At 37.5% G+C, this 13,584-nt stretch overlaps 1 non-coding gene across 1 annotated transcript; it reads right to left on the bottom strand.

Annotated features, from left to right (window-relative positions):
- Positions 1-3,021: 3,021 nt before the first annotated feature.
- LOC128282926 (small nucleolar RNA R71) lies at positions 3,022-3,128 on the bottom strand. Its single transcript, XR_008273276.1, has one exon. It is a non-coding gene; the product is annotated as a small nucleolar RNA R71 (small nucleolar RNA).
- Positions 3,129-13,584: the final 10,456 nt, after the last annotated feature.

The following is a 13,584-nucleotide window of genomic DNA, read 5'->3' as shown; positions in this document are numbered from 1 at the left end:
ATTTAATTATGAGTTATTTTCTCATACTACACTTATATAACTACAAGCCGAATATACATATACTAACATCACTTAAACATCCAACACCCAATTTTTTTAACAAAGCACATTTTTGGAAATGACAAGGCAATATAACAACCTTTAATCCAACTTATAATTTATGCATAACACGTTCCAAGCATTTACTCTATTCCATCATTTAAAATACAAACATTACTAAAAAATATCCCTAGTTCAAATTCGGCAATTACACCAATACACAAGATGATTTATTTTTATTTTTTTTGTTCATTCATCTAAACTACTTACAAGTACCTTAAACTATCTCAAACATCATTCATTTGTAATTATTCATTAAACTTGAAGACAACCATGTATCCCTTTCATTTTCTACCATGGCCGAGAACTCAAATCCTCCCCAAAACCAAAATTTTAACATGGGTTAAATAAAGAACTTGGTAACTAACTTAAAATTAACTACAATTTTAAGAATTAATATGAATTCTTACCTTGATTCAAGCCTAAGGTGACCGAATGGAGTTTTCTCCCCTTTCCTCTCTTTCGTTTCGGCCAAGAAAAAAGATAAAGCTTTGTTTTCATCACCCATTTTTCCTTTACTTTTATTCATTACTAATATAAAATATAAAGCCATTTTAAGTGATAATTAATATATATATTTTTATATAAAGCATCATCATGGCAGGCCACTAATAAAAAAAAGGGATATTTGACATGCAAGTCCCTACTTTTATAACATGCATTAATAGACCATTACACATTAAACTATCACATTTCAAAAATGTCTCATATAAGTCCTATTTAATAAATTTCATATACATATGACAAAAATCAAAGCATAAAACTTTCACACATGCATTTACACATAGAATAAGTATATAATATAACGGTTAATTATTTTTGTGACTCGGTTTTGTGGTCCCGAAACCACTTTCCGACTAGGGTCAAATTAGGGCTGTCACAGAAACTCTGTGATATTCTTAATCAAAGGTAATTACTTAAATGAGGGGAGACACTTATGTTTGCATGATTAAAATGCTCAACTTGGAATGTTTGAAACTTTTATGTTCTTTTAGTTGAATTCTCAATGTATGATTACTTATGGATTAATGTGAGATATTATCGATAGGAATTATAAGTTGAGAAGAATTTATTTTGATTATGAGTTGAGAATTTTGCTCGAGGACAAGCAAATGCTTAAGTGTGGGGGTATTTGATAAACCATAAATTATACATATTTTTACCCCATGTTTAATGCATTTTATGGATGATTTTCCATTAAAGTTGGTGAATTTGATGCTCCTAATGCTTTAATTTCATGTTTTACACTTAGGAGAGCATAGGAGAGCGAAAGGAACGAGAAACGGCCCAAAAATGGAGAAAATGGGCCAAAGTACGAAATCAACATGGCCTGGACCTCTTCACACGGGCAAACCACATGGCCGTGTCCATTTGGCAGACTCGAACATGGCCTGAAGTAATCGAACACGGGCGTGTGCCACAGGCATGTCCCTACCGAGCCCAAGTTGAGTCCAATTTGGAAAAGGCCAATTTTGAGGGTTTTTAGGCATTCCAAAACCTATAAATACACCCTAGAGGAGGAGGAAAAGGAGGGCGGAGAATAGGGAGTAAGGAATTACTCCAAAGAAGCCGATTGATCCATTTCAGAAGCCGGATTCATCATCAAGACTGAAGATCTCTCCTCAATTTCCCTTCAGGAGTTTTGGGTTTTCTTTATGTTTTGTATTCTTTAGTCTTCTGAGATGTTTTCTTATTTAGTTATGAACTAAAACCCCTAAATACCTAAGGGGAATGAAACCTAAGACGAATCTTGTTATTATTTTCTGAATCGTATGATAAATATTTAACTTGTTCTTAATTATGTGTTCTTAATTCTTATTTTGATATCCCAGGATACTGATTCAAGACATGCTCTTATTCAGAAGAGGAATAGACCCTGTCTAAGAGTACATTTGTCATAATTAAGCGGAGTTGATTGCACGCCTAGACATAGGATGACAAGATTTTGTCGGATTAGGGTGAAACCTAATAAGGGGATCCATGATCGAATTAATGCAACCCTAGAGTGTTAATTAGAGAAAAGTCTCGATTATTCAATCTAGGGATTAGACGTTATTAGTCTTGAATAGGGATAATAACATAACTTAGGGATATCTACGGAACAAGTTGAATGAATAAATCGTCTGATTCGGAGCCAGAATAATAAGTAAAGTCTAGGTGGATTTTTCCTTAGGTATTGTCTTAAGTCAATCGATTTTTCCCAAAAGCAATTCCCCAATTCTTTTCTCTGTGCGTTCTTAGTTTAGATAATTAGTCAATTAAAACAAAACCTCTTTATTCTTAAGCTAGATAATAAAAAGACAGTCATTACTAGTACTTTTAGTTCCTTTGGGTTCGACAATCCGGTCTTGCTACAACTATACTACTGTCGATAGGTACACTTGCCTACATCGCGATAATAGTTAGTTCAAGAACGAGTAATTATAAATATTTAAAACCTATCACGAAATCACGCAATCAGATATCCATAATACAATCGAGGAGATGGTTGAAAATCAGAATAATCAGCTTCCTCCTGTGGTTGCTGCAGATCCAATAAATCAGAATCTTGCTCCTCGTACTATGTATGGTTATGCTAAACCTAATTTAACAGGAACTAAATCGAGTATAGTTAAACCTGCTGTTGCTGCAAATAATTTTGAACTAAAATCTAACACGATTCAAAATATACAACAATTTGTTCAGTTTGATGGTTTGCAGGATGAGGATCTAAACGCTCATTTGGCAAATTTTCTGGAGTTTTGCGACACTTTTAAGATCAATGGCATTTCTGATGATGCCATTCACCTTTGGTTGTTTCCCTTTTCGTTGAGGAATAAGGCTAAACAATGGTTGAACTCGTTGCGACGAGGATCGATCACCACTTGGGAACAAATGACTGAAAATTTTTTGCTTAAATACTTTCTGCCGGCTAAAACGACTAAATTAAGGAATGATATTTCTTCTTTTGTGCAGATGGATTTAGAAACACTCTATGATGCATGGGAGAGATACAAGGATCTATTGAGAATGTGCCCTCACCATGGGTTACCACTTTGGCTACAGGTTCAAACTTTTCACAACGGCTTGAATCCTTTGACTAGATAGATGATTGATGCAGCTGCTGGTGGAACTATCAATAATAAGACACCTGAAGAGGCTTATGAATTTATAGAAGAGTGTCACTAAATAATTATCAGTGGCAAGTCATGAGGACAAAACTAACAAAATCAGCCGGTGTTTTCAACCTCGACGCAGTCACTATGCTATCTAACCAGGTAGAAGTTTTAAATAAAAAGATTAACGGTTTATATGATTCTACTCAGGTACATCTAGTGATGAGGTGCGATGCAAATGGAGGAGGAGTGCGCACAGAATATCAATATTTCAACCCTAGCACCGAGGAGGAACAAGTTCAGTATATGGGTAGTAATAACCCTCGACCTCAAAATAACCCATACAGTAACATTTATAATGCAGGTTGGAGGAACCATCCCAACTTCTCGTGGGGTGGCCAAGGAAATCAAAGGCCACAACATCCCCCAGGCTTTCAACAACCATCTTACCAGCAGGAAAAGAAACCGAACCTTGAGGAGATGCTAATTAAATTTATCTCGGTGTCAGAAACTCATTTTTAGAATAACGAGACAGCACTTAAGAATCAACAAGCGTTGATCCAAGGGCTCGAAACCCAGATAGGCGAACTTGCCAAACTGATCTCTAAACGACCACAAGGTAGCTTGCCAAGTAATACTGAATCAAACCCAAGGGAACAACTCAATGTGATTACCGTTTGAGATAAGGAAGGGTTAGCTGAACCTGAACCAGAATCGAGGCAAGAAATTGTGGTAAGTAAAGGTAAAGGTGAGGTGGACCACAATGAGCAAAAATCGGTAAGTAGAGAGTACAAACCTCGTGTGCCATACCCCAGTGCGACAAGGAAAGACCACACGGATAAACAATTTGGTAAATTCCTTAAATTATTAAAGAAATTACATATTAATTTACCATTTATTGAAGCTCTTTCGCAGATGCCAAACACAGTTAAATTTTTAAGGGAGCTTTTAGAAAATAAATGGAAGTTGGATGAGGCGTCACATGTAGAGTTGAATATAGTTTGCTCAGCCATTCTACAGAATAAGCTACCCAACAAGTTGAAAGATCTAGGGAGTTTTACGATTCCTTGTTTAATTGGTAGCCTAGATGTTAATAATGCATTGACTGATTTAAGGGCTAGTATTAATGTCATGCCCTATAAAATGTTTAAACAACTAGGTCTTGGGAAACCCAAACAGACTAGGATGAGCATTCAATTGGCTGATAAAACCATTAGATTTCCTAGGGGTATCATTGAAGATGTTCTTGTTAAAATCGATAAATTTATATACCTAGTAGACTTTGTTGTTCTAGATATGGAAGAGGAAAGTAACATACCTTTGATTTTAGGATGACCCTTTTTAGCAACTGCTAGAACCATTATTGATGTTGGTACAGGTGAACTCACACTTCGTGTGGGTGATGAAACAATCACTCTTCAAGCTCGTAATTTGAGTAACACATCGAATATTGAGGGTGGTTGTATAAATCATGCTACTAATACTAATCATGTGGTGCAACCTTTTTTGCAGGAAACACGTTCGAAGAGCATGCATGAGCCATGTTCAAGTAACAACAAAGGACCCATCTATGAACAACGAAGACTTCAGATCGATGAACTAGATGAATGACGAACATCTGTCAAGGAAAAACTAAAAGCACACGAAAAATTGACGTGACACCAAGATGAGCATAGGGATGAAACAAAGCAAATTAAAGTTGGGGACAAACTATTGTTAGATGAAAATGACCCCCGAATTGCTACTTCAGAGCACAATACGGATAGAGCGACTCCCTTCACAGTAATGAACATCTTCCCACATGGTACAATCGAGGTAACACATACTGTAGTCGAAACTTTTAAGGTAAATAAAACTCGACTCAGACCTTATTTTGATCAAATTGATTGTAGAGGGAGGAGTTTCAACTCTTTAATCCACCGTAATCACACGAAAGTGAGGTAAGTTGAGCTTGGACTATAAATAAGAGTTTCTCGAGAGGCAACTCGAGCACTAACAATGTAGATTTCTTTAAAATTTTAGTTTTTAACATCTAAATCATTAACTGAGTCCTTGAACACAGGTTTTTCCAAATCCACACGGCCAGGCACATGGTCGTACTTTAGGCCGTGCTCATACCACTGGCAGTGACACGGCGGTGCGATATGGCTGTGTGAAAACAAAGTAGTTTTTTTCCCAAAACGCGGGATTCGATACGTTGCCACGGCTGTACAACATGGCCATGGGCAATCCTGCCAAATCAACACGGGCGTGTGACACGCCTGTATCTATAAGCTGTGGTAGAAACTGAGAAATTAACACAGGCGCGCGACACACCCTTGCCCAACACCCGTGGTTGAAACTGTCAACATAACACATGCGTGCGCACATATACACAGGTGTGGGAGAAGTGAACGAAGCAGGACACGACCGTGTGACACGGCTGTGTGCACCAACATGCCCAAGGAACACGGACGTGGGCCGAATTCTAGACACGCCCAAATTTGAAAATCACGAAAGACACGGGTTGAAATAAGGGCACATGGGCATGCCACATGGCCGTGTACCCCCAAAATCTATATAAGCCCCCACTATTTATCATCCCCTTCCCCAAAAAACCCTAACCCTAGTCGCCGTAATCTTTCTCCCCACCTACCGGCCACCCCTAACTCTCCTTTCTTCTTCCATTTGCTCCCCTCTCTTGCCTCTCTTTCCCCTTTTCTCACCCTTGCGCGCCCTCACTGCGAAGAACATGGCCTCACTACCCACGCCCGTGGCTGTCGCACTAGCTCCACCACCGCTGCCATCCTCTGCACTCCTCCTCCGTCAAGCACCACCATCGTTCATTCGTTGTTTGTTTTCCTTCCACCCGATTATATTTTACTTCTTTCTAATTCTTGACTTATAGTTGTTTTATTCTTAGTAATTTACATGCTTAATAATTCTTATTTATGTTTCATTGTTTTATTCATCAAGTTTTTAGTAATCACTATTTCTAGTATTAGCTACTATAACTTCATTGATCTTTTAGCATTCTCTTGGTTTAGCCTGAACACTCTATCCATCTTATATTTAGCCCATTGATATCACCATGTTTTTAGCGTGCTTGAATGTGTACCTATATTATCTTACTAGCAAGTCATTATTGTGGGAATTATTGTTGACTTAATCTTTTCTTCTTGCAGGTATACCATGTCAAATCCACATGGTAAGAAAATCGCCATCCCCTCCTCGAAGAAGCGAAAAGGAGCAGCATCCTCCTCGGGTCCTACCACCGAGATCTGACACCCATTCCTCCAATTTCCACTGGGACCACAGGAAGAACTATTTCAGATATTACGGGCCCAACCCCTAGGTGTGGGCCGTTGCATTGATTGGACCGCCCTAGAGTAGATCCAACTTGCTGACGCAGTCCAAGCTCTCCTAACTACTAAACCGTAGGGGCTCTTCTTCAAGATTATTGAGCCGATGTACCTCAAGCTCACACTCGAACTTTGTTCAACCTTCCACCTTCAAGTCGTTATGCAGAGTTTGATGATCCCGGAACTGTCCAGTTTCGTGTTGGCAGTTTAGTTCGCCAGTTGAGCATGCCTGAGTTCGGTATCGCCTTCAAATTACTAGAAGGCCCTAGTCCCTGCTTCGGCCACTTATGACCCTAGTCGCTCTAAGGCATCGGCTCTCGCCCCATCCCTGAGATACTTACACGCCATTCTAGCCCATACCCTGATAGGACGGCTGGAGAGTACCGACATCGTCAACACTAATGACGCCTTTTTTTTTTATAGAGCATGACGCATGGGCACGTATTTGACCTCGCTTATTTCATCGCCCTCGCTATTCACCATAAGATAGAGCGGCATAGGAAGGGAGTCATTTCCATTGGCCTTTATGTGACTCGCCTGGCACAGTACTTCAATCTCCTCAACACGGCAGCGCAAGCATCTTTCCTCACCCTCATTGGTCAGATGTCCCCACAGGGCATCTCGGCTATGCTCCATATGAGGATGATCGAGCGACGATGTGGATTTGATCCTCCTTAGTACCGCCTCGTTCAGTCAGCCGAGCAGGAGGACCTAGAGGACATTACTGATGATGTCCCTCCACCTCACGAGGATCCACCATCTCAGCCACCACCTATTCATTGTCCAGTTCATGCGGCTATTTCAATCTTTGACATCTTTGAGTGCCTCACTCGATTTGAGCAGCAATGTTTTTAGTGCTTCGATCATATTGATGCAATATTACATCAGATTTGTCAGCACCTTCACATCTCATTGCCACCCCCACCTCGCGAACCATCCGGCGATGAGGATTTTTAAAGACTTTACTTTATTTTTATTTTTATTTGTTTACTTTTATCTTTATTTATCTTTTTAAATTACTTTTTATTTTTAAGACCATTTTTACTTCATCTTTAGGTTTTATAATTTATATTAAGTAATTTTCGGCCATTTCTTTACGAGTAATCATGCTACTTTATATTTCCTAAAGAGTTAATGATTCTATCGCAGTTATGAAGAGCTCCAAAGCTCACTATTACTTAGGAATCTGCAACTCCACTGGAAAAGGTCCTCCACGACTACCATGCCCTGCTCGACCATGACCATAGCTACCACTAGTTATAATATTCTTTTGGCGTAATACTTGTGGACTACCAACCTCTACCACCACCGGAGTATCCTCCTCCAAATCTCACCCTTGCCTTAGCCGATTACTTTCTATTTCAAGGATTCTATTTAACATTTAGGAAGTTTCACTTCTCTCCCTATCTTGTGATCCTATATCTATATTTTTTAGTAAATCTCTCTTTGTATATTGAGGACAATGTACATCTTAAGTGTGGGGGGTTATTTATATCATTATCAGAAAAATCCCTGAATTTTGTCTTATTCTCATGTGACTCACTCATATCACTATTATAATGAATTTTGATTAATTTATGATTTTTATTGATATGTCTTGAATTAAAACATAAGAATTTATGCATTGATTATTTAAAATTTAAGTAATTAAAGAATCAAGCATGATAAGTTGATTTTTGAGAATTAAAAATTTTTTAGGTTGTTTCCCCAAGTTTAGGTATTATCTTGAGTTGAAATTCATAGGTTTAACATCAAAAAGCCATAATTTTTGTGAGATCTTGAGCCTTTAGAGCATATATTATTTCTCTCATGCTCACTTTTATTGTTGCTATGAATGCATCAATATTGATTTTTTATTCTAGAACATGCTTCAATTATGCATGTCAAGACCACACTATTTGATTTGATATGTCGAGATGATAAAGACACTTAGGTTTAAGCCACTTACTCCATAAAAGTCTACCCTCATAATTAACCCTTAGTGAATCCCCTTGAGCCTAACAAGCCATTCATTGATTTACCCTCAATATTAACCCATAACCCATTATTGTTGAAATCCCCTCATTTGATCCCTATTTTTTGTTGAGATTTGATTTGAATAAATTGCTTAGCTATGTTTTATTTTTGATAGTTAGCAAAGTTCTATGTTATTTTGATTTTTTCTTAATATATATATATATACATACATACATATTAGTAGTAATTCTTTGTTTTTGAGCTTAGGTATTTAATTCTATATTCCATGAAGAAAAGCTCAATTCTAGGATCTTCTAATTAGGAATGTAATTTGTCAGTTTTAGTATTTTTCTAGTTAGGTAAATTTTCAATTCAATCTCGATTCTAACCTTTTCTTTCAGCTTGTGACCACACCCCCTAACCAAAGCCACATTACAACCCTCTAAAGACCTTTTGATTGATGTATCATCTCAATATATAGTGGTAGAGATTTGATTTTCACGCAAGCCTATGGTAATAACTTTTCATATTGACTATTGAGTGTTTAATTTCTTGTTCTTAAACACCTCGAGTGATTAGAGTGAACCTTTAGTGAGGATGTGAAACTCTGTGATAGTTTGAATCAAGTGTGATTACTTATATGAGGGGAGACACCTATGTTTTCATGATAAATGCTCAACTTGGAATGTTTGAAACTTTGATGTTCTTCGAGTTGAATTTTCAATGTATGATTACTTATGGATTATTTTGAAATACTATTGATGAGAATTACAAGTTGAGAAGAATTTATTTTGATTGTAAGTTGAGGATTTTGCTTGAGGAAAAGCAAATGCTTAAGTGTGGGGGTATTTGAAAAGTCGTAATTTATACATATTTTATCCTATGCTTAAGCACATTTTTGGATGAATTATCATTAAATTTGTGGAATTTGATGCTCCTAATCCTTTAATGTCATGTCTTATACTTAGGTGAGCATAGGAGAGTAAAAAGAATGAGAATTGGGCCAAAAACGGAGAAAATGGGTCAACGTGGGAAATTAACACGGCCTGGCTTCCTCACACGGGTAGACCACACGGCTGTGTCTATTTAACAGACTCTAAACACGACCTAAGCCACCCCACACGGGCGTGCCACACGAGTGTGTCCCTGTTGAGCCCAATCTAGTTCTATTCGAAAAATGCCACTCTTAAGGGTTTTGAAGCATTCTAAAGCCTATATAACCACCCCAGGAGGTACCTAGAAAGGACACACGGAGTAGGAGGCAAGGAATTACTCGAAGAAAGATGATTGACCCATCTCAGAAGCTGGATTCTTCTTCAAGATTGAAGATCTCCCTTCAATTTCCTTCAGAGGTTTTTGGGTTTTCTTTATGTTTTGTTATCATTATTCTTTTGAGATGTTTTCTTTTACATATATGGACTAAATCCCCTAAATACCTAAGGGGAATGAAACCTAAGACGAATCTTGTTATTATTTTCTGAATTATATAATAAATACTTGATTTTTTCTTAATTATGTGTTCTTAATTCTTGCTTTAATATTCCAGGATATTGATTTTAGTATTGATGTGCTTATTGAGAGGAGCAAAAGTCCCTGTCTAAGAGTAGATCTAGCATAATTAAGCGGAGTTGATTGCACCCCTAGACATAGGGCGACATAAATCTGCCGGATTAGGGTCAAACCTAATAAGGGAATCCATAGATCGAGTTAATGCAACACTAGGGATTTTAATTAGAAAGAGATTTCAATTAATCAACCTAGGGTTAGACGTTGTTAGTCTCGAGAGATATAATAATATAAATTAGGGATTTCTACGGATCAAGTCAAGTGAATAAATCGTCTAATTCAAAGTCAAATAACAAGTGAAGTCTAGGTGGAATTTCCCTTAGGTATTGTCTAAATCAATTAGTTTTCCCAAAAGTATTTCCCCAATTTACTTCCTGTGCATTCTTAGCTTAGTTAATTAGTTCAGATAAAACAAATCCTCTTATTTTTAGGCTAGATAATAAAAATAAAGTTAATAAAAATACTTTTAGTTCCAATGGGTTCGACATTCCAGTTTTGCTATAAACTATACTACTGTTCGATAGGTGCGCTTGCCTTCATCGTGATAATAGTTAGTTTTCAAGTATGATCAATCATAACTATAAAACTTATCATGCATACATCAGTCCGCCAAGGGCTAGTCCGACCAAGGAAGTCTGCTAAGAAAGGTATGTCCTAAGAGCCTTTAGGCGAAAAGTCGAGAAAGCAAATACGGAGGTATAGTATTCGAAAATAGACATACAACCAAGAAAGTTAGAGATCATCGAATACCTTGTATGTGGGGTGTATGAAAGAAAGTAAAGATGAGAGGTAAGAATAAGACTTGATGATATGGCGAAGTGTCTAGATTACAGGCAAATAGAGAGTTCGACCAGAGGAAGGTCTTATAATAAGTCGAGTAGCTTAGAGGATCAGGTGGAGTCCGCTACCATGATAAAGAACGCTCACTTTGAACATGTAGGGAGTTAAATTATATTTAGTTTATTTTACATTTGTTAGCCTTGTGTGATAGGGTTTGAATTATGGTGTAGTGAAGGAACTCACTAAGTTTACTTGAACTTACAAGAGTTGTCTGATGTTCGCAGGACTTGGGAGGTTGATCAATTACTCAGAGGAGGGGTCCAACCTGTCAGTGATAAGATCGGGGATCCCTGTTGGATCAAAGTCATGCACAGAGAAAGGGGGTACCATCAGAGGCTTCGCCTTAGGAATTGTTATGTTGTATCCAAATAAGTCCCTTAGAATCTAGGTAATGGGATAGTTTGCCTTGACAAGAGTTGTAAGAGTTTCATTGTAAACAAAGAGTCTGATAAGAGATAGAAGCCGTGAAGATTTAAACATTCAGTGGCTTAAAATCTTTGCTATAAGAATTATTATTAGCTTTCTTTTAGTCTGTTTTATAGTAGTTAATTCAGCCAAAATTAAGGATAGGTGAACTCGGCCCATTATGACACTCCTTACTTAGATCCGATCGACGGGTCAGTTAGGGGTGTTACACTCTAAATGCTAAAACTGGCATTGTCTACTTTCAATTAATACCACTCAAAAATAGTTTTTCCAAAATCATTTGTTTTAACGTGCACATCGACGAGTAGTCACTTAGAAAAATAATGGTAGTAGGACCTTGGGTCTATATAAAAGACATATTGTTATGTGCACCAAACCAAATATTGAATCTTCTGTTTGATTCTTTAAATCCCTTCTTTATTTTATTATTTTGGAGTTTTAGGAGGTGTAGCCAAATTTTAGTTTAGTGCTGTCGTGGGTCCCTTCCTCGAGAAACTGTTTATGCCCACTATCAGCCAGTTGATTTTCAAGTTGCCTTGAAGCAGTATAAACGACTAAAAATGGAGTATGTGCTTGAGCTAGTGGAAGTTGTTATAGTTAGAAATGTCTTCTAGTATTGCCTGCAAGACCTGAGTCTAAATGGTCTTTAAGTGACTAACCTTTTAATCTAGTTGGACAACTTTAATATCCCTTCATCTTTAGAAACGTGGCCTCACAATGCCACTAGTAATTTAGCACAAGTTTTAACAGGGCGAAAAATGGCGCCTTCCTTTTTCTTCTATGATGTTTGTGGAATCTCTTCTCACAATTGGATTATCACAACTCTTGGTGCTCTTTCTTCTTCTTCTTTGAGTCGGGCTAATTCTCATATTGATGGTGCAAGATCTTATTCGAATTCTCATTCTACACCTGATTCAGCACCAAACATGGATATCACAGCTCTCTTGAGTAAGGCCCATGCAAAGGAAAGAGCTATTATTGTTCCCTCAAGAAAACCAAAAGTGAAGAAAAATCAAAAGAGGCCCAGAGTAGATGAGAGTACTCAATAGACCAAAGAAAGTGAATGCCTACAACTATAGCGGCATAGACTTAGGAAGGGGCTCCCTACTCCTGAAACTCCTACCTCTCTAATTCCTACACTTCCTGAGTACTTGTAGTTCCAGTGGAGTCTGCTCCCTCCATAGACTCTCCAGTTCACAATACTGATCCTCCACTTACTGAGGTCCTAACAAAAACATTTCACCCAAAGCAACCACTGGTTCCTTCAAGTTCTCAGCCCCAACTGGTTTTTTCCAATGAAATAGATGAGTTCTTTCTATGGCGTGATCCATTAAAATCAGGGCCATCATCTATTTCTTTAAGCTCTATTTTTTAGTAGCAAAATAATATGATACCCCATTAGATAAAGGAAGCTATCCAATCTTATCTCTTCCCTCCGGAGTCATATCTTCTTACACTTATGGTGAAGTCTTCACAAGCTCTATCTGTGGAGTATGGGTTGTGGAGTTGGCTACTCCAAGAAACTAGTGATTCTTATTCTACCAAAGTTGTAAGCTTATAAAAGGCAGTCAAAGTTGGTGAATAGACAATATCCCAACTATGCCATACTCATTAGTTGGATGCAAACAAGATTGAACAAATTGACTCCTATGTTTTTATTTGGGAGGCTAAATACAAAGATACACAAATTAAGTGCACACAACTCAAAGAGGAGATAAGATCACTGAAGGAAATAGAATCCTCTCTAAAGAAGTAACTCAAGGCTCAGGAGCAACGCCACAAAGCCTTTAGAAAATATATAAAAGGCACCACAAGGAATTAGACTAAGGCCTTGCCCGAGTAAAGGCATAACATGATTTTTCATACTCAAGTAGTTGTTGGCCCATTGGATCTAAGTCAGATAGACTTCAACTTTTTTCACGATATCTCTACTGAATCTTTGAACTTTAACATTTATCACCCCAAGGGAAAAAATTGGGAAGACTTTCAAAAGAAGTGGAAATAAATAGTTGGTTTCTTCTTTCGAATATGCCTAAAATAGAGAAAAAAAGAGGAGAATTCAGAAGATTTTATTGACTTGGAGAAAGCTCTAGAGGATTGTCCATAAACAGAATAAGTCCCTGTTGAACCTATATACCATCACGCTGAAGGAGGAAACTAAAATTTTCTTGTTGTTCTGGCTTGTACCTTTTTCTTTCAATTACTTATGTAGTAATTTCCAGACATCATTAATGAAACTATCCTTTGTTCCCCTACTGCCT

The sequence above is a fragment of the Gossypium arboreum genome, chromosome 10, assembly GCF_025698485.1.
Source record: "Gossypium arboreum isolate Shixiya-1 chromosome 10, ASM2569848v2, whole genome shotgun sequence".
Lineage (NCBI taxonomy): Eukaryota > Viridiplantae > Streptophyta > Magnoliopsida > Malvales > Malvaceae > Gossypium > Gossypium arboreum.
This window is presented reverse-complemented; position numbering and strand designations above follow the sequence as displayed.